We start from the raw sequence: 24,650 nt of genomic DNA on the forward strand, positions 1-24,650 counted from the left end.
CTTCTAGTTTGAACCAAACATATCTTTGGCACTTGAGATTAGGTCATATTAACTTGAGGAGGATTCAAAGACTGGTAGTAGACGGGCCTTTAAGCTCATTGCCAGTGGAGCCATTTCCAGTTTGTGAATCCTGCTTGGAAGGTAAAATGACTAATAGGCCTTTCAAGGCAAAGGGGAATAGAGCCAAACAAGTGTTAGAATTGGTTCACTCTGATTTATGTGGACCCATGAATATCCAAGCAAGAGGTGGTTATGAATATTTCGTCACTTTCCTTGATGATTATTCTAGATATGGGTACGTTTATTTGTTGCGCCGTAAGTCTGAGTGCTTTGATAAGTTCAAAGAGTACAAAGCTAAAATGGAGAAGCGACTTAATAAAAGTATCAAGTCACTACGATTAGATCGTGGTGGCGAATACTTGCTTGGAGAATTTAGGGAATATTTATCAGAAAATGGGATAGAATCCCAGTTAACTGCACCAGGCACACCCCAGCAGAACGGTGTAGCAGAGAGAAGGAACCGGACTCTTTTAGAGAGTGTTAGATCGATGATGAGCTATTCGGATTTACCCAAGTCGTTTTGGGGACATGCCTTAGAAACAACAGCTTATCTTCTGAACTTAGTACCTTCTAAGTCGGTTCCTAAAACCCCCTTAGAATTATGGACCGGGGATAAACCGAGTCTAAGACATATTCGAATATGGGGTTGTCCAGCATATGTGCTGAACAAGAACGCGACTAAGTTAGAATCTCGTACAAAAGTAAAGTTGTTTGTAGGCTACCCCATGGGAATGAAAGGATATTTATTTTATAGTCCGAAGAATCGGGATGTCATTGTTAGCACTAATGCAAGATTCTTGGAGGAGGACTATATAATGAATCACAAACCCATGAGTAGTGTCGTTTTAGAGGAACTAGTGGGAGGGACAAATAATACCCATGAAGCTGTAGTACAAGTAGAACAACCACAACATAATGTACAACCTGTCACTAATACCGCACCAGTGCCTCGTCGTAGTGGGAAGGTTGTTCAACAGCCTGATAGATTCATGTTTTTGGGAGAGTCTTCAGACTTGGTCCCTGGTGAACATGATGATGATCCCCGTACATACGAAGAGGCAGTACAAGACAAAGATGCAGATCTTTGGCAAAAGGCAATGGAATCTGAGATAGAATCAATGTATTCTAATCAGGTCTGGGAGCTCGTGGAACCACCCAAAGGTATAAAACCTATTGGATGTAAGTGGATCTACAAGAAAAAGAGGGGATTAGATAAAAAGGTGAAAGCCTGGAAAGCAAGACTTGTTGCGAAAGGGTATACTCAGAAAGAAGGTATCGATTATGAGGAAACCTTTTCACCGGTAGTCATGCTTAAGTCAATCCGTATTCTTTTATCTATAGCAGCTCATCTCGATTATGAGATTTGGCAAATGGATGTCAAGACAGCTTTTCTTAATGGAAGTCTTGAAGAAACCATCTATATGCAGCAACCAAAAGGATTCATTAAGGAAGGCCAAGAGCATCTGGTATGTAAGCTTAAGAGGTCTATTTATGGACTTAAACAAGCTTCTAGAGACTGGAATATTCGTTTTGATCAGGCAGTCCAGTCATATGGATTTGATCAAAGTCCAAGCGAATCGTGTGTGTATAAGAGAAGTGAAGGTAATGCAGTGGTTTTTCTAGTACTATATGTAGATGATATTTTACTCATTGGAAACAATATTGAGATGTTGTCATCAGTAAAGGCATGGTTGTTCAAACAATTTGACATGAAGGACTTAGGTGAAGCGGCATACATCCTTGGGATCAAAGTTATAAGGGATCGCAAGAAAAGGATGTTGGCTTTATCTCAAGAGCCCTACTGTAATATCCCATATTTTCAGATATTATTTTTATAATTATTTGGAATTATTTATGTGATTTTACGTGAATTTTGGTGAATTATCTGATAAGTGGAATTGATGTTTGGGTGTTTATATGTGATACTATTTGAGTATTTGAATTATTATATGTCCAGAATAAAATATAGATAATTGTGATATTTTTCTGGTAATTTTTGGACTGTTAGATGATTTTATATTAATTTTTGAATTATTAATTATTTTCTGAATAATTACCAAAATTATTTTATAAAGCCGGGAATCGTCCGACTTCAATCGTTTTTGCGTTTTTACAACCCGAAACTCTTCCGAAAACTCCTTCCTAACCTAATCTGGTAATTCCGGACATTTTTCGTGTTTCGACTTTTTCGATCCGGATTACGGTTTGACCCGTGCGCGGCCCGGCGCAATATTTTCGATACGATAATTATTTCGGTAATCAATAAAACCCGTATTTTTGAGAGACGAGATATTTTTATATTATTCCCGTATATAATGTTTTATAAAAAGCTCGGTTTTGATAATTATCCAATTTTGGTATTGAATCGGATCGTTATTGCAGTTACTTAGCGGCTAAGCAACTAATTTAATGATCCAAAACGATCCAAAACGATCCAGAACGATCCAATATTCCATAAATATAAATATCCTATTTCTTATTTCGTTTATTCCGTTTATTCATTTGCAACCAGTTAAAACACCGTAAATACAGAGAAAAACCCGAGAAAACCGATACGTTCCCGAGAATCAAACACACGAACGAAGGCGTTATCGAACTCCGATTCGGGCGTGCAGCATATCAAAACGAAGCTCTCGAAATCTTCTTTCTGAATCAATCATCAGTTTCTGCCCAGAAATCACAGTAATTTTCTTATTTAATTATTTATATTCGAATTATTTGATAATTAAATGATGAAATTTTGTTCTTGATGTTGTTGATGTGATTTGATGCTTCCATGTTGTAGAGCATGTTTTTCTGGTCGATTTGGTATATTATACTTCAAAAATAGGGTTCGGTATCATATAGAAATTGAGGTTTAATTTTCTGAAAATTTCTTGAATATGTGTTCTTGGTGTTCTTGAAAAATTCTGAAAATCAAAGTCAATTTTGAAGGCGTTATTGAACACCAAATCACAAGTATGAATAACCAAAATGAATCACAGATGATTCTCTATCATTTTATATCATCAAATCGTTTCAAGAGTTGTTAAATTTTAAAATCGATTTTTAGGGTAATATTCGAATTTTGGGGGTTTATGATTTAGTGGGTTTTGATTGTGTGTGATGACCTGAGTAGATTGTAATCGTTCTTGGCGTTATTTTGACACTGGAATCATCGTGTTTGGTTAAGGATTGAGTGAATTCGAGTTTTTGCCGGAAAACTCGAGAAAACCCGCCGGCGTTAATGGCTTTTTGGCCGGAGTTTGAATTCTGCGACTTCGTTCTTGTCGTTGTTGGTACTGTTATGTTGCAGGGTTGATGTAGAACAAAACCCAGCTGAGAAACGAGGACGCGGGGGGGTTTTTCGATGGTAATTGCCATCGCCGGAGTCCGGCTAGTACCGCCGGAAACTGGGTTTAATCCCCAGAATCCGGTGTGTTCATGCCCGACCTGGTTGGATCATGAACGACCCGGTTTTAACCCGTTTCCCTGACCCGGTTTAGATCCTGTTTTCTCCTATTCCAAAATCAAAAACATGTTTCTGCAATTTCTATTTTATTTTAAATCAAAATTTAGTTTCTTTTATTCTGAAAATTCATTTTTATTTTCAAAATCAATATTTTAAGTTCTGAAAATTTATTGTAATTCAAAAATAAATCTTAATTAGTTAATTAACTAATTTTAGTTGATAATTAATTATTTAATTAGTCAATTAATTTAAATATTAATTGATTAATTAATTTAATTAGTTATTAATTAATTTTAATTGATAATTTAATTAGATTTAATTATTTAAAATTGATTTAAAAATTCTGAAAAATAGTTTCGAGCTTTAAGATATTATTTTAAATTATTTTCCAGGCTCGATAAATCTTATAAAATTATTTTAGGGTGTTTGAGCCCTATTATTTAATGATTAAATGATTCGGAGATCGTTTTTATTCCGAAAAATGTTCAAAAATTCATAATAAATAAACCGTTTGTCCGTTTAATACGAAACGAACGCGTACAGACTCAGAAAAATATTTCGCTTTCATTAAAAATACTTTCGAGACCCAAATCCTTTTGTTTCGAAAAGTCGTTTGTTTTACGAATCATTCCAAGTCGATTATTGATCGATAAATCATATTTTTGACCCGATTTCAGTTTTAAACGTACCGAGTCGACCCTTCTGATGAACTGAGTCTTACGTGATATGAATTATGTGATATATGAGTTATGTGCTTATGTGCTATGTGAATTACGTGTATATGTGGGTCATAAGTCTTGTGTTTGACTGTTTTTTCTTGTGTGTGGGCTATCGTATGGGTAGACTATAGGATTTTTGACGCGTAGTTCGTCGAGTGATTATCGATTAGACAATTAAAGTTCTATATTTTAATTATAGATGCAGATCATTCGAGTTGATCAGGACAAGGTGTTGGATAAAGAGTGAGATGGAATGGAAGTGGATATCTGGCTTCTAGCAATCGCAGGAGCAGCATATCAGTAAGGTGTTGAAAAGCAAGACGGTGATACTTTAAGACAGAATGTCAGAATAGATGTGTCATTTCGAGTGTGGCTAACTGCTTAAAACCCAAAGGCAAGTACCCTAACCTCACTTATCATTCAAGTGACGTTTAATTCGATTCATATTATGCAAGTATCCCTATAATCAATTATTGTTCAAGTGATATTTATTTTGAATCGTATCATGCAAGTATTGCTTTTCCTATTCTCAGTTTAGAATCGATAAATGTTTTACATATCGCTGAATTAAATAATTCTGTTTATGCAAGTATTCTCCCGCTATTCTATGTTCAGAATAGCTAAGTGATTTTACTTATCCAATTATCGGATTTATAAATGTTGTGGATTTTGAGAAAGATGACGTTGTTTTGGTTTTCTGCCCAAGTGAAAGGGCGAATAAAAGTTTTTAAGGGTGTCGAGTATTATGACCCCTCTCAATAAAATGTTTCTAAGATTGGATGGTTGCGTAAGAGGCCGTGGCGGCGGTCCAGCGTGAGCTATGTGTTATACAGGATATAACACCTTGCTAGGCCGATATGTGCCTTGGGTACCCCTTTGTTTAGTTGGATATGCTTCGGCATACCGGTGTTGCTCCGCGGCTGATCACCGGCGGCAACACACCGTCGTTCGAGGATTCCAATCTAAATTATGATATTGTTTTGATATTCATAGAATAAATGATTTATCAACTGATTCTGTTTTGGATTAAAAGTACTGATTCTGTTTTGGATTAAAAGTACTGATTCTGTTTTGGATTAAAAATACTGATTCTGTTTTGGATTAAAGTGAATTGTGGTTTTGATTCAGTTTCTTATTTTTTGTTGATACTTACATTGTTGTTAAATATCAAAGGTGGTATTAGTATAGATGATTGATGTTGACTTCAGTATGGAATGTTGTGAGCATCAAAGTTCGTATTTATATCTAATTTGATATAACAATAAAATAAGTATTAATTTCAAGAGTTCGGTTTTGAGTAAAGTTTATGATTCATTCCATGATCATTGCTTCTTGTTGTTGTTTACGATATTTCCGTAAACACTGTTTTACGAGCTTTGCTCTCGTCAAGATTCAAAATATTGCTGAAGCCTCTCGCTGGAAAGTATCAAAAAGAGTTTTATGATTCAGCAATTATGAATTTTAAATGTTCTGCGCTGATGCAGATGTCGGTTTTATATCAAAACGACCCTATATATGTTATAATTAACTTGCTGAGCATTTCTTTCGCTCATACTTGCCTATTTTTAAATTTAACCTCCAGTGAGGATCAGCTTGCGCTATTTAGCTGCGTAATTCGAGGAAGCAAAGAAGAAGCTTTTGGAAGATGGTTGGTCCAGGGTTTGCGGACTAGTGTAAGTCTTATTGTATAAAGTTGTTTATATTATATTATATTATAGTTGTATATTTTATTTGGGCCTAGTATACTTCATTTCGAAGTTATACTAGTGGGTTTAGTTTTGAGTTGGAATTTATTGAAAAGAGTTTAAAAAGAAAGTGAAAAATTTATTTGTGGAATTTGGATTTCTTGTTTCTAGAACTGTAACCTTAAAAGATCTTGGATTAGTTTGGGGTCATTTATGATAATTATCTTCCGCTGGCATTTATTTATTGATTTAACAGGTTAATTTGGATTGAAGTTTTATAGTGACGACCAAATCCTCTGACCCCGGATTTGGGGGCGTTACAGGTCTTTAAAGTATACTTCATTTCGAAGTTATACTAGTGGGTTTAGTTTTGAGTTGGAATTTATTGAAAAGAGTTTAAAAAGAAAGTGAAAAATTTATTTGTGGAATTTGGATTTCTTGTTTCTAGAACTGTAACCTTAAAAGATCTTGGATTAGTTTGGGGTCATTTATGATAATTATCTTCCGCTGGCATTTATTTATTGATTTAACAGGTTAATTTGGATTGAAGTTTTATAGTGACGACCAAATCCTCTGACCCCGGATTTGGGGGCGTTACAGGTTGGTATCAGAGCTGAGGTTATAGTAAACTAGAAACGAGAGTGTGTAGGAGTGTGTATAGCTATGTGAGGACGTTTGAGCTCATATCGAGTTCCTGTTGGACTATCGGATATAGTACCAACGAGTAAGTTAAGATAGGCGCATTCGTTTGAGATGGTTGTGCTGAGCTGGATGGAACTCTTGGTAGTTGCAAAACTTCTATTGTGGAATCTTCCGAGACTATGATTCGACGACGATGGAGATTATCGATATCTTTGGAACATGAAGAAGCGTCTAGAATCAGATGGCGAGTCAACTGGAGAGTTCAAATTGAAGATAAATATTAAGACTTTGGCAATACCTTTTCTTTCTATAATTTCTTTTGACATCTCTCAAAAAGAAGTAATTGTTAGAGGATATATTCCCTAACACTCATTTTCAATCATATATGTGTTTTAAATGTGCCGGAGGCTGTCATGAAGCCTATTTTTCTGGTTTTGATAGCTCTGTCAAGTTATGATAATTAATTCCACTTTTCTTATATGGTGGATAGTTTCTTGGTGATATGACACCAGTTGCTCATTTGGTGTCAGAATCTTGTTTTCTTGATTTCATTTTCTTCAGAAATATCAGCTTTGAAATCTTTTCAGTTTTATTCATTTGATTTTGAATTCCTTTGATATTCTTTTATTCTGACTGAGATGAACAACCTTAACTATAGGGGACACAAGGTATACCTGTCTGTGTGATAGGAGTTGGATGGGACGCCATCACTTGTGTGTGTTGTGAATACATGAAGGTTAACAACCTTTAGTAGTGTCTTAATTTGGACACGCAATACCAAGTTCATTTGATCATATTGATCTCTCAGTTATTCTCTTATTGCAACAAAACTTTTTCTCAAATTCAGATTTTGGTTCCGTTATGATATCAAATTCTTTTCTTTTTAAAATTCCATGATTTTATCATTCCAAATATTCGAAGGTATGCCAATCAAATTAAGCTGAGTTATCCTGGTCAAGTCAAATCAAGATTATGTGATGGGATTACCAATGGCAGCAGTGGAATGCAATGTGATTAAAATATCAGTGGCATATACTGAAGTCGGTCTGTTTCTTTAATTTTCTCTATCTATCTCTCTCTTTCTTTTCTTTCTCTTTTTCTCTGTTCTTCTTTCTCGCGATCAATAAAAGTGATTCTATTGAGAAATTGGTCAAAGGGTGTGAATGGAACAAGGTGCACGGTGAAGCTCCTGTAAAAGTTTTATTATATAAGGAATACAAGATTTGTTTGAGATTATGGAAAATTGAGGTTATTTGGAAATGGAAAATTTGTGATAAGATCCTTAGTGCTCTCTTCTGCTGATTCCGAGGACGGAATCCTTATAAGGGGGGTAGATTGTAATATCCCATATTTTCAGATATTATTTTTATAATTATTTGGAATTATTTATGTGATTTTACGTGAATTTTGGTGAATTATCTGATAAGTGGAATTGATGTTTGGGTGTTTATATGTGATATTATTTGAGTATTTGAATTATTATATGTCCAGAATAAAATATAGATAATTGTGATATTTTTCTGGTAATTTTTGGACTGTTAGATGATTTTATATTAATTTTTGAATTATTAATTATTTTCTGAATAATTACCAAAATTATTTTATAAAGCCGGGAATCGTCCGACTTCAATCGTTTTTGCGTTTTTACAACCCGAAACTCTTCCGAAAACTCCTTCCTAACCTAATCTGGTAATTCCGGACATTTTCCGTGTTTCGACTTTTTCGATCTGGATTACGGTTTGACCCGTGCGCGGCCCGGCGCAATATTTTCGATACGATAATTATTTCGGTAATCAATAAAACCCGTATTTTTGAGAGACGGGATATTTTTATATTATTCCCGTATATAATGTTTTATAAAAAGCTCGGTTTTGATAATTATCCAATTTTGGTATTGAATCGGATCGTTATTGCAGTTACTTAGCGGCTAAGCAACTAATTTAATGATCCAAAACGATCCAAAACGATCCAGAACGATCCAATATTCCATAAATATAAATATCCTATTTCTTATTTCGTTTATTCCGTTTATTCATTTGCAACCAGTTAAAACACCGTAAATACAGAGAAAAACCCGAGAAAACCGATACGTTCCCGAGAATCAAACACACGAACGAAGGCGTTATCGAACTCCGATTCGGGCGTGCAGCATATCAAAACGAAGCTCTCGAAATCTTCTTTCTGAATCAATCATCAGTTTCTGCCCAGAAATCACAGTAATTTTCTTATTTAATTATTTATATTCGAATTATTTGATAATTAAATGATGAAATTTTGTTCTTGATGTTGTTGATGTGATTTGATGCTTCCATGTTGTAGAGCATGTTTTTCTGGTCGATTTGGTATATTATACTTCAAAAATAGGGTTCGGTATCATATAGAAATTGAGGTTTAATTTTCTGAAAATTTCTTGAATATGTGTTCTTGGTGTTCTTGAAAAATTCTGAAAATCAAAGTCAATTTTGAAGGCGTTATTGAACACCAAATCACAAGTATGAATAACCAAAATGAATCACAGATGATTCTCTATCATTTTATATCATCAAATCGTTTCAAGAGTTGTTAAATTTTAATATCGATTTTTAGGGTAATATTCGAATTTTGGGGGTTTATGATTTAGTGGGTTTTGATTGTGTGTGATGACCTGAGTAGATTGTAATCGTTCTTGGCGTTATTTTGACACTGGAATCATCGTGTTTGGTTAAGGATTGAGTGAATTCGAGTTTTTGCCGGAAAACTCGAGAAAACCCGCCGGCGTTAATGGCTTTTTGGCCGGAGTTTGAATTCTGCGACTTCGTTCTTGTCGTTGTTGGTACTGTTATGTTGCAGGGTTGATGTAGAACAAAACCCAGCTGAGAAACGAGGACGCGGGGGGGTTTTTCGATGGTAATTGGCATCGCCGGAGTCCGGCTAGTACCGCCGGAAACTGGGTTTAATCCCCAGAATCCGGTGTGTTCATGCCCGACCTGGTTGGATCATGAACGACCCGGTTTTAACCCGTTTCCCTGACCCGGTTTAGATCCTGTTTTCTCCTATTCCAAAATCAAAAACATGTTTCTGCAATTTCTATTTTATTTTAAATCAAAATTTAGTTTCTTTTATTCTGAAAATTCATTTTTATTTTCAAAATCAATATTTTAAGTTCTGAAAATTTATTGTAATTCAAAAATAAATCTTAATTAGTTAATTAACTAATTTTAGTTGATAATTAATTATTTAATTAGTCAATTAATTTAAATATTAATTGATTAATTAATTTAATTAGTTATTAATTAATTTTAATTGATTATTTAATTAGATTTAATTATTTAAAATTGATTTAAAAATTCTGAAAAATAGTTTCGAGTTTTAAGATATTATTTTAAATTATTTTCCATTCTCGATAAATCTTATAAAATTATTTTAGGGTGTTTGAGCCCTATTATTTAATGATTAAATGATTCGGAGATCATTTTTATTCCGAAAAATGTTCAAAAATTCATAATAAATAAACCGTTTGTCCGTTTAATACGAAATGAACGCGTACAGACTCAGAAAAATATTCTGCTTTCATTAAAAATACTTTCGAGACCCAAATCCTTTTGTTTCGAAAAGTCGTTTGTTTTACGAATCATTCCAAGTTGATTATTGATCGATAAATCATATTTTTGACCCGATTTCAGTTTTAAACGTACCGAGTCGACCCTTCTGATGAACTGAGTCTTACGTGATATGAATTATGTGATATATGAGTTATGTGCTTATGTGCTATGTGAATTACGTGTATATGTGGGTCATAAGTCTTGTGTTTGACTGTTTTTTCTTGTGTGTGGGCTATCGTATGGGTAGACTATAGGATTTTTGACGCGTAGTTCGTCGAGTGATTATCGATTAGACAATTAAAGTTCTATATTTTAATTATAGATGCAGATCATTCGAGTTGATCAGGACAAGGTGTTGGATAAAGAGTGAGATGGAATGGAAGTGGATATCTGGCTTCTAGCAATCGCAGGAGCAGCATATCAGTAAGGTGTTGAAAAGCAAGACGGTGATACTTTAAGACAGAATGTCAGAATAGATGTGTCATTTCGAGTGTGGCTAACTGCTTAAAACCCAAAGGCAAGTACCCTAACCTCACTTATCATTCAAGTGACGTTTAATTCGATTCATATTATGCAAGTATCCCTATAATCAATTATTGTTCAAGTGATATTTATTTTGAATCGTATCATGCAAGTATTGCTTTTCCTATTCTCAGTTTAGAATCGATAAATGTTTTACATATCGCTGAATTAAATAATTCTGTTTATGCAAGTATTCTTCCGCTATTCTATGTTCAGAATAGCTAAGTGATTTTACTTATCCAATTATCGGATTTATAAATGTTGTGGATTTTGAGAAAGATGACGTTGTTTTGGTTTTCTGCCCAAGTGAAAGGGCGAATAAAAGTTTTTAAGGGTGTCGAGTATTATGACCCCTCTCAATAAAATGTTTCTAAGATTGGATGGTTGCGTAAGAGGCCGTGGCGGCGGTCCAGCGTGAGCTATGTGTTATACAGGATATAACACCTTGCTAGGCCGATATGTGCCTTGGGTACCCCTTTGTTTAGTTGGATATGCTTCGGCATACCGGTGTTGCTCCGCGGCTGATCACCGGCGGCAACACACCGTCGTTCGAGGATTCCAATCTAAATTATGATATTGTTTTGATATTCATAGAATAAATGATTTATCAACTGATTCTGTTTTGGATTAAAAGTACTGATTCTGTTTTGGATTAAAAGTACTGATTCTGTTTTGGATTAAAAATACTGATTCTGTTTTGGATTAAAGTGAATTGTGGTTTTGATTCAGTTTCTTATTTTTTGCTGATACTTACGTTGTTGTTAAATATCAAAGGTGGTATTAGTATAGATGATTGATGTTGACTTCAGTATGGAATGTTGTGAGCATCAAAGTTCGTATTTATATCTAATTTGATATAACAACAAAATAAGTATTAATTTCAAGAGTTCGGTTTTGAGTAAAGTTTATGATTCATTCCATGATCATTGCTTCTTGTTGTTGTTGTTTACGATATTTCCGTAAACACTGTTTTACGAGCTTTGCTCTCGTCAAGATTCAAAATATTGCTGAAGCCTCTCGCTGGAAAGTATCAAAAAGAGTTTTATGATTCAGCAATTATGATTTTTAAATGTTCTGCGCTGATGCAGATGTCGGTTTTATATCAAAACGACCCTATATATGTTATAATTAACTTGCTGAGCATTTCTTTCGCTCATACTTGCCTATTTTTAAATTTAACCTCCAGTGAGGATCAGCTTGCGCTATTTAGCTGCGTAATTCGAGGAAGCAAAGAAGAAGCTTTTGGAAGATGGTTGGTCCAGGGTTTGCGGACTAGTGTAAGTCTTATTGTATAAAGTTGTTTATATTATATTATATTATAGTTGTATATTTTATTTGGGCCTAGTATACTTCATTTCGAAGTTATACTAGTGGGTTTAGTTTTGAGTTGGAATTTATTGAAAAGAGTTTAAAAAGAAAGTGAAAAATTTATTTGTGGAATTTGGATTTCTTGTTTCTAGAACTGTAACCTTAAAAGATCTTGGATTAGTTTGGGGTCATTTATGATAATTATCTTCCGCTGGCATTTATTTATTGATTTAACAGGTTAATTTGGATTGAAGTTTTATAGTGACGACCAAATCCTCTGACCCCGGATTTGGGGGCGTTACACCTACATTGATGAAGTATTAGCTCGTTTTAACATGCAGAACTCCAAGAAAGGTTTTTTACCTTTTAAGCATGGAGTTGCTCTATCTAAGAAGCAGTGTCCTTCGACACCTAAGGATATAGAGAGCATGAAAGCAGTTCCTTATGCTTCAGCATGTGGAAGCTTAATGTATGCTATGTTATGTACGAGGCCTGACATCTGCTTTGCTGTAGGCATGGTTAGTAGATATCAGTCGAACCCAGGTCAGGAACATTGGAGTGCAGTAAAAACTATACTCAAGTACCTGAGAAGGACTAAGGAGTATATGTTAATTTACAAGGCCTCAGATCTATTTCCTTTGGGATATACTGATTCAGATTTCCAATCAGATAGGGATAAGAGGAAATCAACCTCGGGATATGTTTTTACTTTAGGAGGTGGAGCCGTTATATGGAGGAGTGTAAAGCAGAAATGCATTGCAGACTCCACCATGGAGGCTGAGTACGTGGCAGCCTCTGAGGCTACCAAGGAGGCTGTATGGTTCAGGAACTTCCTTTTGGACTTAGATGTGGTACCTAATTTGCCTAGGAGCTTGACGGTGTATTGTGATAACACTGGTGCTGTGGCAAATTCAAAGGAACCGCGAGACCACAAAGCAGCTAAACATATTGAACGTAAGTATCATCTCATACGAGGAATCGTAAAGTGAGGGGATATAGTTGTGGCTCACATATCATCAGAAGACAACCGGGCAGATCCTTTCACAAAGAGCTTGCCAACCAAGGTTTTTGACAAGCATGTGGAAGCGATAGGAGTCAGATGGATGGACACATAGATTTTTATGTAATAGTGGATTAAATAAACACTGATGTACACATAGAATATTTTAAGTATAAGTGGGAGATTGTTAGTGTATACTAAAAATATTTATTTGAAGTATATACATTTATTTCTGGCCAGTTTATTTGAGAATCATTTGAATGTTTACATGTTGTCTAATATTATATATTGTGAACAATCTAGTATCAAATGGGATACATAATATTAGATTGTTAAATACGGTTTTATAATATAATAAGGTTCACAACACAGGTGGTGTTGGACAATCCACTGGTATGGCTGTAGTATTATTTAGATTAGTTTATATTGACTAATAAATAATGCTAGTATACTTTGTGTATATTGAACAGGATCAAATTTAGAATTGTTCCCTTAATACTGATTAAGAAGGAGAACTAAGATTCTATGTTATTATTAATGCTTAGGTTCTTAATCCGGAAATAGTAATTGACACGTGTATATTATTTACATGCTTTGATTTATATATGAAATAATTCTTTTGAATTTATATCATTATATTTTGGGTGATGGAATTATATACATGGTGGATATTATTTATTGAAGGAATCCATGTCCTGATAATATTCGGGTTAATGATGTCCCCTTGAAAGCTCAAAAAGATTTAATTATGTGAAACCCTGCAGGTGGAATTTATTCTCGCATAATTAAATAAAGGTTGAGTGGATGATCAAGGATAAAAGATATTAATTAAATAAATTTTCAGTAATTTATTTAATTAATGGACATATGATATTTTAAACATGGGGAATTTAATAAGCAAATAATATTGGAACCGAATTAATTAAATTACGGTATTAGGAAAGGTAGTGCAAATATTAATTCTTTAGTGGATTGAATTAATATTTAATTACATTGGGCTAGGCTCAAGATGTAATTAGAAGGCCCAACCTAATTATCCATGGTCCCTATTGTAGCCTATATATATTCTTATTATCTTCTTGCTTGTCAATTGTGTGAAAACATATTGTAGCCACCAAGGAGCAAGAAGAGAGGATAACTTGAGAAGACGGAGGCCACACTTCGCTCAAGGGAATTTGGGAATACAATAGAAGAGCGTGGAATCAACCATTAACAAGGTAATCCTCTTTTCGTAATCTTTATCATAAAACGTAGTAACACCCTAAGTCCGTGGTTCCCAACAGCTCCCAGGCAAAAGGAGAGGAAAAGAGTGAAAATCAGCAATCCATTTATTCAGGATTGGCAAAAGTGAGTGTAAGGAGTCCCACCTTAGTAGGTGAAGGTGAGGGTGTGAGGATGGGGAGCCAGGGTGAGACCCTGATGCAACAAAAGAGAGATTATGAGAGAAAAGCAGGTACAGAAGTAATAAGGGTGGATACAGCCATTGCTCATGAGTCAATGATTGTGGATGATGCTGAAAAGGAAAGACAATTTCAGCAACATTACAAGGCTAACATTGATAAAATTTCCTTGGATGCTGACACTTTTACTCATCCTGTGTCAGCCTATCAATTGTTGGCTGCTCAGGGCAATGAGGAGGCAGAAAAGACATTAAATTTGGTGCATACTTCAGAATCTCTAAAAAGGGATAAAACTGCTGTCAATTTAATGCCTCCTACATCTGATGAGCCATCTGAAGAATTTGGAGTAAATTCTAATAATGATGACTCTATTTCTTTGGATGGAAGCATGAACTTAGGGGGAGATGAAGGCCCAAGTTTTGTTCCAAATTTACCTGAATGGGCATGGATAAAGGAATCTACACCAGGACAATTTGGTGTATCTTTGGTCAAGCAGGTTATGGCTATTCAAAAGGCCCTTCAGGAAACTTCAGATGCTGGTACCAAGGCTATTCTTCAAGCTCACCTAGATTCTCTACATCTCATGAAGATACAGCAATTAAGACAGAATATGAGTGTGGATGAACTCAAAAAGGATATAGCTGACTTGAAGACCTACAATTATGAGAAGTTGGATTCAATCATGCCATTTGGTACCATGCAGGATCTATTACTGAGACTGAGGAGAGAATCAGATTCTGAAAAGAAGCTGGCCAAGCTGGAAGATAGAGTTCAAGTTATTGAGAATTATGTGGCCATCCTTCTTCAAAATCAACAGTCTCAGACAAATCTTCTCATGCAACTGGCTAAAGCACAAGGCCTAACTTCTCAACTTGATGATAACAAAAAGGGGGAGAGAGAACCAAGTAAGGGGGGGAAAGGACCAAGTGAGGGGGAGAAACTTCAAGTAAAAATTATCAAACAAGCCACCAGTTGCAGATGGTATAGATCTAATTAAAGCAGCAGCAGCAAACTTGAAAGGTTCTGAGAAAGGAAAGTTGAGTTTGATCAACTGGGAGAAGATTGATGAGGAGATACATAAAAAGTTTGAACTTGTCAAGGAGCCAGTTAAGTCAGCCATCCATCACTCTCAATTCAAGCAAATCAGTGTGAATGAGATGAGCATGAATTATCTGGAAAGAGGACAATCTTCCTGCATCAAGTCTACAAAGGCTGAAATAATTCTTAAACCAAGGGCAAACTATCTAAAATCGTCTTTGAAAACCCCTTGGACATTGTGTATGAGACAGCCAAGCCTGATGAGAAGAAGCTTCTATCAAGATCAATTGTCTTCTATAAAGATCCAGCTGATTCAGCTTCAAAAAGGAGAATTGCTAAGATATTCAGAAATGGATAGGAAATTTGTGTGGTAGCTGGACATCCACAATTTGCTCAAGCAAAGAGAGAAGTAAAAGCCAGATTAAAGCAGGAAAAGAAGCAAGCTGCTCTAAATGCAAAGAAGACTAAACAAAAGAAAGAGAAGATTGCTATCTTGGCCAAGCTACAGGTTGTGAATTCATCTCAACAAATTCCCTCTCAACCATCTGAAGCTGCTGAATCAAAGAAGCAAATTGAAGAACAGAAGAAATCTCCAAGAAAGAAAGAATTGGCTAGAAGAACAAAAAAGAAACTGGATATTGTTGACAAAGAATTGGAAGATCAATTTCCTAAGGTACCCACACCAGCTACAACTCAAGCATCAAAGCCCTCTGTGGTATTTGAAGATATAAGGGTGGTGGATCCCTACAGGAATATTCATGGTGAACCTATTGTGCCCAAGGATGAGCTAATAGAGTGGGATAACATACCAATTCCTGACTTCAGTTTACCAATCCTTAGCAAGCCAAAAAGGACAAAGTCAAGGGCAGTCAAGAAAGTGAAGTTGTCACCTCTCAAATCCAAATCAGTAGTTAAAGCTCAACCCAAAGTCAACAGGGGAGACTACTTGTACTTGTGTGACATCAAAGAGTTTTCAGATCTAAATCTTTATCTGGATGAACTAGATGAAGTGAGGGGAATTGATGCATACAGAAACCTACCTGAAAGGTTAATGTTCAAGTACAAAGGAGGAAAGGAGATTGTGTGGCAACTTCACAAGATTCTTCAAGAGAGCCAAGTTGTACTGATTAAAGTTTATTCATCCTTCAAGAAGAACTTTGGGTTCAATGTCACTGCAAGAAGACTAGTATTGAAGAAGATTGAAGAACTAAGGAGTATTAGAGCTAAAGATGCACTCCCAAAGACTCTAATCATCCCATACACAGGGAGAAGAGTGCATCTAAGGCCCTACTGGCTGATGGAGTTTATAGATGACAAAGGTGTGAGAAGATTCTTCAGGTAAGAAGACCAATTGAGTATCTCTAGCAATGAGACTCTATTGGAAATTCAAGAAAAGCTAGATCTCTCAGAATCTGATGAACTGGAATTCCACAGGCAGCTCCAAAATTAGATTGATGAAAACAACAGGAAGCTTGGAAGAAGATCCAGACCTTCAAGAAACTAGAAAAATCTGCTCAGGCTAGAGGAGCATCTTGAAATGACTGTGAGCCAAACTTTGTACATTTTGATTATCTGAAGCACTTTCAGTATTATCTACTTGTCTTTAAAGCTGTATGTTTAGGATGTTTTGTTATCATCAAGTATCTCTTAATTTATGCCTACAATTCCAGTAGACATAAATTGGGGGAGATTGTTATGCATATGCTGTGTACTTGATGATTACATAAACAAAACATCTAAGTAGATTTTACTTAATGAAATAATGTAGCACTCGACGGATAAGAATTATAGTCCCGACGGATAACTCATTATAGTCCCAACGGATGTTGACTTATTATCCATCGAGTGAGTAGCTTATGTAATAATGAGTCTGTAGCACAGTTCTGTATACATCTTTGTATAGATTCTGTAGTAGCCTATAAGTCATGTTGACTTTAACTAGATATACAGAATAGGTTGGATAATTGTATATAAATGATGTCTTGTAATTCTGCATAAGTGAAATGAAGTCAAGTGCCAAAATAGCTACCGATGGATGATTAACAAAGCCATCGACGGATGATCAAATGACTATCAATGGATATTTAATATAGCAGTCGACGGATGATCAATGAAGCCATCAACGGATGTTCAGAAAGTCGACGGATGATCATATATCCAACGGATGTTCATAAAGTCCAACGGATGATCATATAAAGAATTCAAACAGCAGTTGAATAGTGGAAGCTGAGCACAACCGTCGAGATGCATACAAATCTACTGTGGAAGCCCATTAACTGGGTAATAAAGGACGAAAAGTAGCAAAGCTTAAGACTGATAGTTTTTATATTTATTCAGTCTTTTTGACTTTGTAATTATGGTAATATATAAACCAAGAACGTAGCAAATAGAAATAAGAGAGCTGAGATACAAAAACAGAGAAATCTTTATAAGCAGAATCTTTAGCATTTCCCTGTATTCTCAGTAGTTCAATTTGTAAGCAGCTGTGAGCATTCTTGCACACAGAGTCCTCTCGATATATAATATATATCTCTGGTGGAATTGTTTAAATCCACCAGAAAGTTTTTAAAGACTCTTGTTTTTAATTACTTATGTTTTGATTCAATTAAGTTTCTATTCCGCATTGGGCTAATCAAAACACTTATATCTATATTCGAGTTGAACATTTTTATTTCGAGAAAAAGGTTCAAGAATTCCATTCAACCCCCTTCTATAATTCTTGCTATATTGTTAAGGGACTAACACTTTTTCTTGAAATAAAATGTTCAAACTCGAATATAAATATAAGTGTATTGATTAGCACAATGCGGAATAAAAACTTAAGTGAATCAAAACACAAGTAATTAAAAACAAGAGTCTTTAAAAACTTTCTGGTGGATTTGAATGATTCCACCAGAGATATATAATATATATCGAGAGAACTCTGTGTGTAAGAATGCTCACAGCTGCTTACAAATATGAACTACTGAGAATACAGAGAAATGCTAATAATTCTACTTACAATGTTCTCATTTTTTGTATCTCAGATCTATGTTTCTATTTGCTACTTCTTGGTTTATATATTACCAAGATTACAAAGTCAAAAGACAGAATCATCATAAAAACTGTCGAGTCTAACACTTTGCTACTTTGTTCTCTATTACCCAGTTAATAGGCTTCCTCATTCCATTTGCATACACTTCGACGCATGTGACTAGTTGTCACTGTCAATGGAAATTTGAATTCTTTATCCATTGAGTACATGATCATCCGTCGAGTTTATGATCATCCTTTGATGGCTTTATTGATCATCCGTCGACTGCTATATTGATTATCCGTTGATAGCTATTCAATCATCCGTCGATGGCTTTGTTAATCATCCGTCGGTAGCTATATTGGCACTTGACTTCAATTTATTTATGAAGAATTATAAGACATCATCTATGTACAATTAATCAACCTATTCTGCATATCTAGTTAAAGTCAACATGACTTATATGCTACTACAGAATCTATACAAAGGTGTATGCAGAAATGTGCTACAGACTCATTATTACATAAGCTACTCACTCGATGGATAATAAGTCATCATCCGTCGGGACTATAATGAGTTATCCGTCGGGACTATAATTCTTATCCATCGAGTGCTACATTATTTCACTAAGTAAAATCTACTTAGGTGTTTTGTTTATGTAATCATCAAGTACACAACATATGCACAACAATGATAAAATTTAGAGGTTCATGTACTGGAGAATTTTGTGTCGCTTTTCTCTTTCGTAGTTAAATAGCCTCAGGTAAGCTGTTAATGGGGAAGTAACAAGCTAAACTAATTGCAACAAACGTTCATGACCAGTATCCTAGAATAATGATAAACTACAAAGCAAATGCGAACTCCTCATTCAAATAAAGAAGAGAAAAAGAGCAAATGCAAACAATTGGTTCCCCCTCAAATTTTATGATATAACCAGATAGTACCTTAAGTAGTGCCAGAGCTTTAAAGTCTTGCAGCTTGAATCCTCATAGCGTTAGAGAGTTCATATTAGGGCAATTTTGCACTAAATCAGTGTAGGTTGGTGACAATTTCAGACTGTCATCTCTACCTACATAGAAGAAAATGAGGATAAGACTAATATATGAAATGTTGAAATTCACATGTTTAAAGTATATTACCGGTTTTTGAAGATTCGAAAAAGAAACGTTCTATCATATGGAGATATTTGTTGACCGACTCCAATGTTTGCCTCACGTCAACGTGACTACCACAAGAATAAATTTATGTTTCAAACTATAGACTTCAACTAAAACAAAAAAAATGACTGATATGAGAACATGCATTCAAGTTGCAAGATATAAACTTCAAAAAGAAAGATGCACAAAGGAGTTGCATGATCACAGTCATGGACATAAATTCAAATTTTGGTAAATTAAATCTTGAGAAAGAAAGGAACTCTAAACCCTAGTGTATATAGTCTAAACCATAAAGGGGACAATAAAAAATTATATAAAACTGAATGGAAAACCAGGAATCACTGAATTAAAACAAAGTGGCATAATCATTATTATCATTGTTGTGAGGATAAGGGGGGACAAAAACTTACAGGCCAACGACTTCCAGATCAAGGAGGGATGAGCAGACTAATAATGCTTCAGAAAGCGCTGTGTTGTCCACTCTTTCAATGTTATTAAGGTGCAACCTTCTTAACAGAGCCCTTACGGTTCAAATAAATTCAAAACAGTTCAAAAGACTACACAAGTAATTATAGAACATATTTATTTTTGCTCAAGAATTGAACAGTACCCTGGAGCACCACCGTCCAAGCTCAGTGAACTTAAGTACGATCGTGAAAAAATACAAAATTCCTTCTCTTATCTTGACCTCTTATCGTTTCATGAAAATCCTGACACATGTGAATTCCTTGTATTGTAGATATATGGTTGAGAAGAACCAAAAGATGCAAATGGACCAGATACTAGACCAAGTTTTATAGACCTGAATTTGAGGGATAGTGATCAAAATATAATTGTGGTAGAGAACGCATCAGATGACTAGACACAGTATAAAAGCAGCATGGCTCGATATTACATAAAAGTGGCTAGCAATATTTTTTAATGTTAGAGATGACACAAATGATATAGTCATGAAAATGATATAAGCTATAAGGATTACAATATTAGCTTATAACCATATTGTGTTCCACAAAAAATTACATAATTGAAACCGTAGATGTATCCTAACTTGAAGTACCATGACCTCACCATGATCAAGCAAACTAATTATTTTCAAGACAACCAAATTTGCATGAATTGTTTAGAAGGCAGTTCATAATGACTAGGGCTGCAAATGAACAGATCCGTTTGTGAAAATAATTGTAAGATAAAACTATAGGTGAGTGCGTGTATATAATTGTAAGATAAGACTAGTATTTGATCTCGATACAACTTATAAAACTATAGAATAGACTTTTTTTCTTCTTTTTTTCTCGTAGGGAACACGCAGCCGCCTATAGACTATACTTTATGGTTAGTCGATTGAAAAATATATAAACTATAAGTGGACAACTCGACTCGGCTCGAGTTCGGCTCAGCTCAGTTATTCGTGAACAAACTCGTGTTCGGCTCGGGCTCGGCTTGGTTATAAGTAAGATGGGCTTGAACAGAACTTTTAGCTCGTTTATTAAGATGGGCTCAGTTCATTTTATAAAAAAGTTAAGCTCGAATCAGTTCAAACAGAACTCGAATCGGCTCTGTTCGTTTGCAGCTCTAATAATGACACTTACAACGACCGAAATCTGCATATTCACCTAGAGATTCTAAAAATCAACTGAGCTGAATTTATCACGATACCTAATGAGAGTTAGATTTGAATCAGTAAAAGCTTGATACTCGTTCATGTCTCAATTCTAACACGAGTATATAACTAATGTAGCATGGAAAAGACTTCTATGGCTTATATAAATAAAGAAGCCATACCAAAGCGCTTTCCCAGCTTGTTGAATCATTGTGGATACTACCAGATTATTAACGTTTGGTATCATTGTCATCAAGTCAATACAAGAGTAGCACATTTGGTCTGATGCACACTTGCTCAAAAAGGAACATGATGCTGCAGCATAACACACACTTTGAGTGTCGAGCATCGAGAAAATCTGAAAACCAACATTATCACAAAGTCACGAGACATATGTGTATCATCAAACACTTAAGACATGGAACGAAGACTCTTTAAGCAAAATATAGATTACTTCGAACTCCACTTTCAAAACAAATTGAAAAAGAAGATGGCAACAACTTAGAAAAAGAATTATAAAAAAAGGTAAAACTAGCAATCGTGTTACAAAACTGAGTTAGACATACAAAAATTGCATTTTTAATATATATGATCAGTTTAGTGGCTTTCCATAACAACTTAAGGTTTTAAGAGAGTTGGCCATTTAACATAGCTATGTTTAGGAGAGGTATTCAAACTCTCCTCTATTAGGTGATCCTGCAGAGGTCTTAGAAGAAGTTATAGCACTTGACACCTTACTACAGTTGGTCATCTAACAATACGACATGTAAACCTAATGGTAAAAAACCATACTTATAAAGTGTTTACCACGGTCCTAAGTGTTCGACTCAATATAATCACAAATTTCCAACACATGTCATTACATTCGGAATGATATTACACTTAATAATCCCCAAATGAGTACAGTTGGATAGCTCAAGTGGTTAAGAGTTTATCCGGAGAATTTCAGGTTTGACCCTCACTCACCCGGAGAATTTCTTAAACAAATATTTATTTGTAAGGCTATAACCCATATTTGTCAAAAAAAAAGAATAATCCCCAAACAAAAATGTACTAAATACTACTAGATAGTTAGCAAAAGTAGACATAGAAAACATTATTAAAAGGAAATAGAAGCTGACATTTCAAACTAAAAATCAACACTAAAAGATAATTACTAATTACATAACTATATACTCCCTCTGTCCCAATATACATGTTCATTTTGAATCATTTCTATACAAATTTAAGGGTAATTTTCCAAATTATTCCTATATTTATTATTCCCAAAATTTCACTTTTTAAAACTTAGTTTTATTAAACTTAGTTTTATTGTCATTTTTTAATATATTAGGGTATTTGGTGAAAAGTTTTATCCAACTATCCTTTCCTTTTTTTCAAAAGGTACATGTAACATGGGATGAAGGGAGTACGTTATAATCTCGATATATTAATACTTTTAATATTTTTTACGGCCCCACCATAACACAGACTGTGATGATAAATTTACAATTTTGATAAATTAATAAAATTTACCCCGAGATTATTAAAAACTATAATTATAAGGGAAAATTAAATGACAGGTCCCTGAACTATTCATGTTTTATTCGATAGGTCCCTGAACAAAAGATTCCGCAAATCAAGTCCTTTAACTTTCAAATTTTTTTGAATCATGTCATTCCGTTAAAAAGATTCTGACACCGTTAGAATCTTGCTGACGTGTCAGTTAACTTTAAAACATCGTTAGCTGGCGTGTAAATTGACAGAAAAACATAATTAAATAAAAAAAACATACTAGTTTGTATACAAACGTGAACAAAATCCATTATCCATATACATACACATAACATATTATCAGTGCGGGCTACTTTTAATATTAAGATTTTAGTTTTATGTAACATTGTTATTCCCAAGGAACTAACAATGAGATTTACACAAGGGGGGTTGAATGTAAATCTCAAAACTTTTTCAAGTTTTGAGCAGTTTCAAAGGCTATGTGTTTTCATGAACAAGTGTGTGTGAATTGCTTTGAGCTGGTGCAGACAGATATATAATTAAACACAAATGTAAAGAACACAAAAGACTTAAAAACTTTTCTGGTGGATTTGTTGTTCCACCAGAGATGTGTTATTTCAGAAAATCTGTGATTCAAGAAATTGATCACAGCTGCTTCCTAGTACAAACTAGATGATTTTCTCTCAATGTTTTTCTAAACAGCTCTGGAAAATTCACACTCTAATTACTAGCTGCAACTTGGTTTATATATCACCAAGTTTACAAGTGAAGACAAAAATATAAAATACAATTGAAAAGATTGTTCACATGTTTTTTTTTCATTTCTCTATCCAATACAATCTAGGATAATCTGTGAATCTTTGAATACTTCCTTGTTTGCACTAGAATGAAAATGCTGCATTTTCTTGATTCCTCCAAGAGGTAACCATATTCCAATTATCTCTGTCAACCCATGTGCCTCTGTCAGCTTATGAATTGTCACTGTCAACTGCTATAGAACTTAGCATCCGTTGAAGTTGTCATCCGTTGATGGCTTTATCCGTTGATGCATTAGCAGTTGAAGCTTTATCCGTTGATGCACTCATCCGTTGATGGATGTTATCCGTTGAAGCTTTAGAGACATCCGTTGAAGCTTTGTTTCTTATCCGTTGAAGGCCTTTAACTTATCAGTTGATACTACTTCATTTATACAGAATTACAAGGCATGAAATATTTACAGTTAGCCCTCCAATTTGCATATCCACTAGTAGTCAACATGACTTATAATTTCCCACAACATCTAAGAATTATAACTTGAATACAGAAACTAAAATGTGCTACAATACTAAACTTATTTCTAAGTAAAGCTACTACATCAACGGATAGCCAGAATGGTCTTATCCGTTGAGGCTACAAACACCAGATTTCTACTTTAGTGTTTTGTTTAACTTATCGTCAAACCAATACACATATTCCTAACAATCTCCCCCTATTTATGTCCACTAGAATTGTAGGTATAAATTTGGGTTTAACTTGATGATAACAAAACACTTAACAAATATATCAACTGAAATCAAGTAGAAATTCAAAAGTGCTGCAAAAGTGTATGTACTGAGATAGAATTGAAGGATTACATTGTTTCCAAGGATGCTCCTTTAGGCTGAGCAGATTATTTTTTTTCCTTTAATCCCTTGTTTTCTTCCCTAGCCTCCTGCCATTTTCCTCTACTTGGAGTTGGAGTTGTCTGTAGAATTCAGCTTCATCTTCTTCACTGATGTCCAACTTAGATTGCATGACCTTGAGAGTTTCATTACTGGCAATTTTAAGCTGGTCTTCAAGTCTGAAGAATCTTCTGACTCCTTTATTGTCTCTGAACTCCATCAGCCAATGAGGTGATTTATGAATTGTAATTCCATGCTCAGGGATGAGTAATGTTCTTGGCAAGGAATTGGGCTCCCACCAAGTTTTCCTTATGCTGGCAATCTTGTTGAGAATCTCAGT

General features: G+C 34.8%; 1 pseudogene; it reads right to left on the minus strand.

Annotated features, from left to right (window-relative positions):
• The window catches only part of LOC141695947 (F-box protein SKIP17-like), a 134,022-nt pseudogene that overhangs the window by 52,256 nt on the left and 57,116 nt on the right, over nt 1-24,650 (minus strand).

Source organism: Apium graveolens, chromosome 11 (genome assembly GCF_009905375.1).
Source record: "Apium graveolens cultivar Ventura chromosome 11, ASM990537v1, whole genome shotgun sequence".
Classification (NCBI taxonomy): Eukaryota; Viridiplantae; Streptophyta; class Magnoliopsida; order Apiales; family Apiaceae; genus Apium; species Apium graveolens.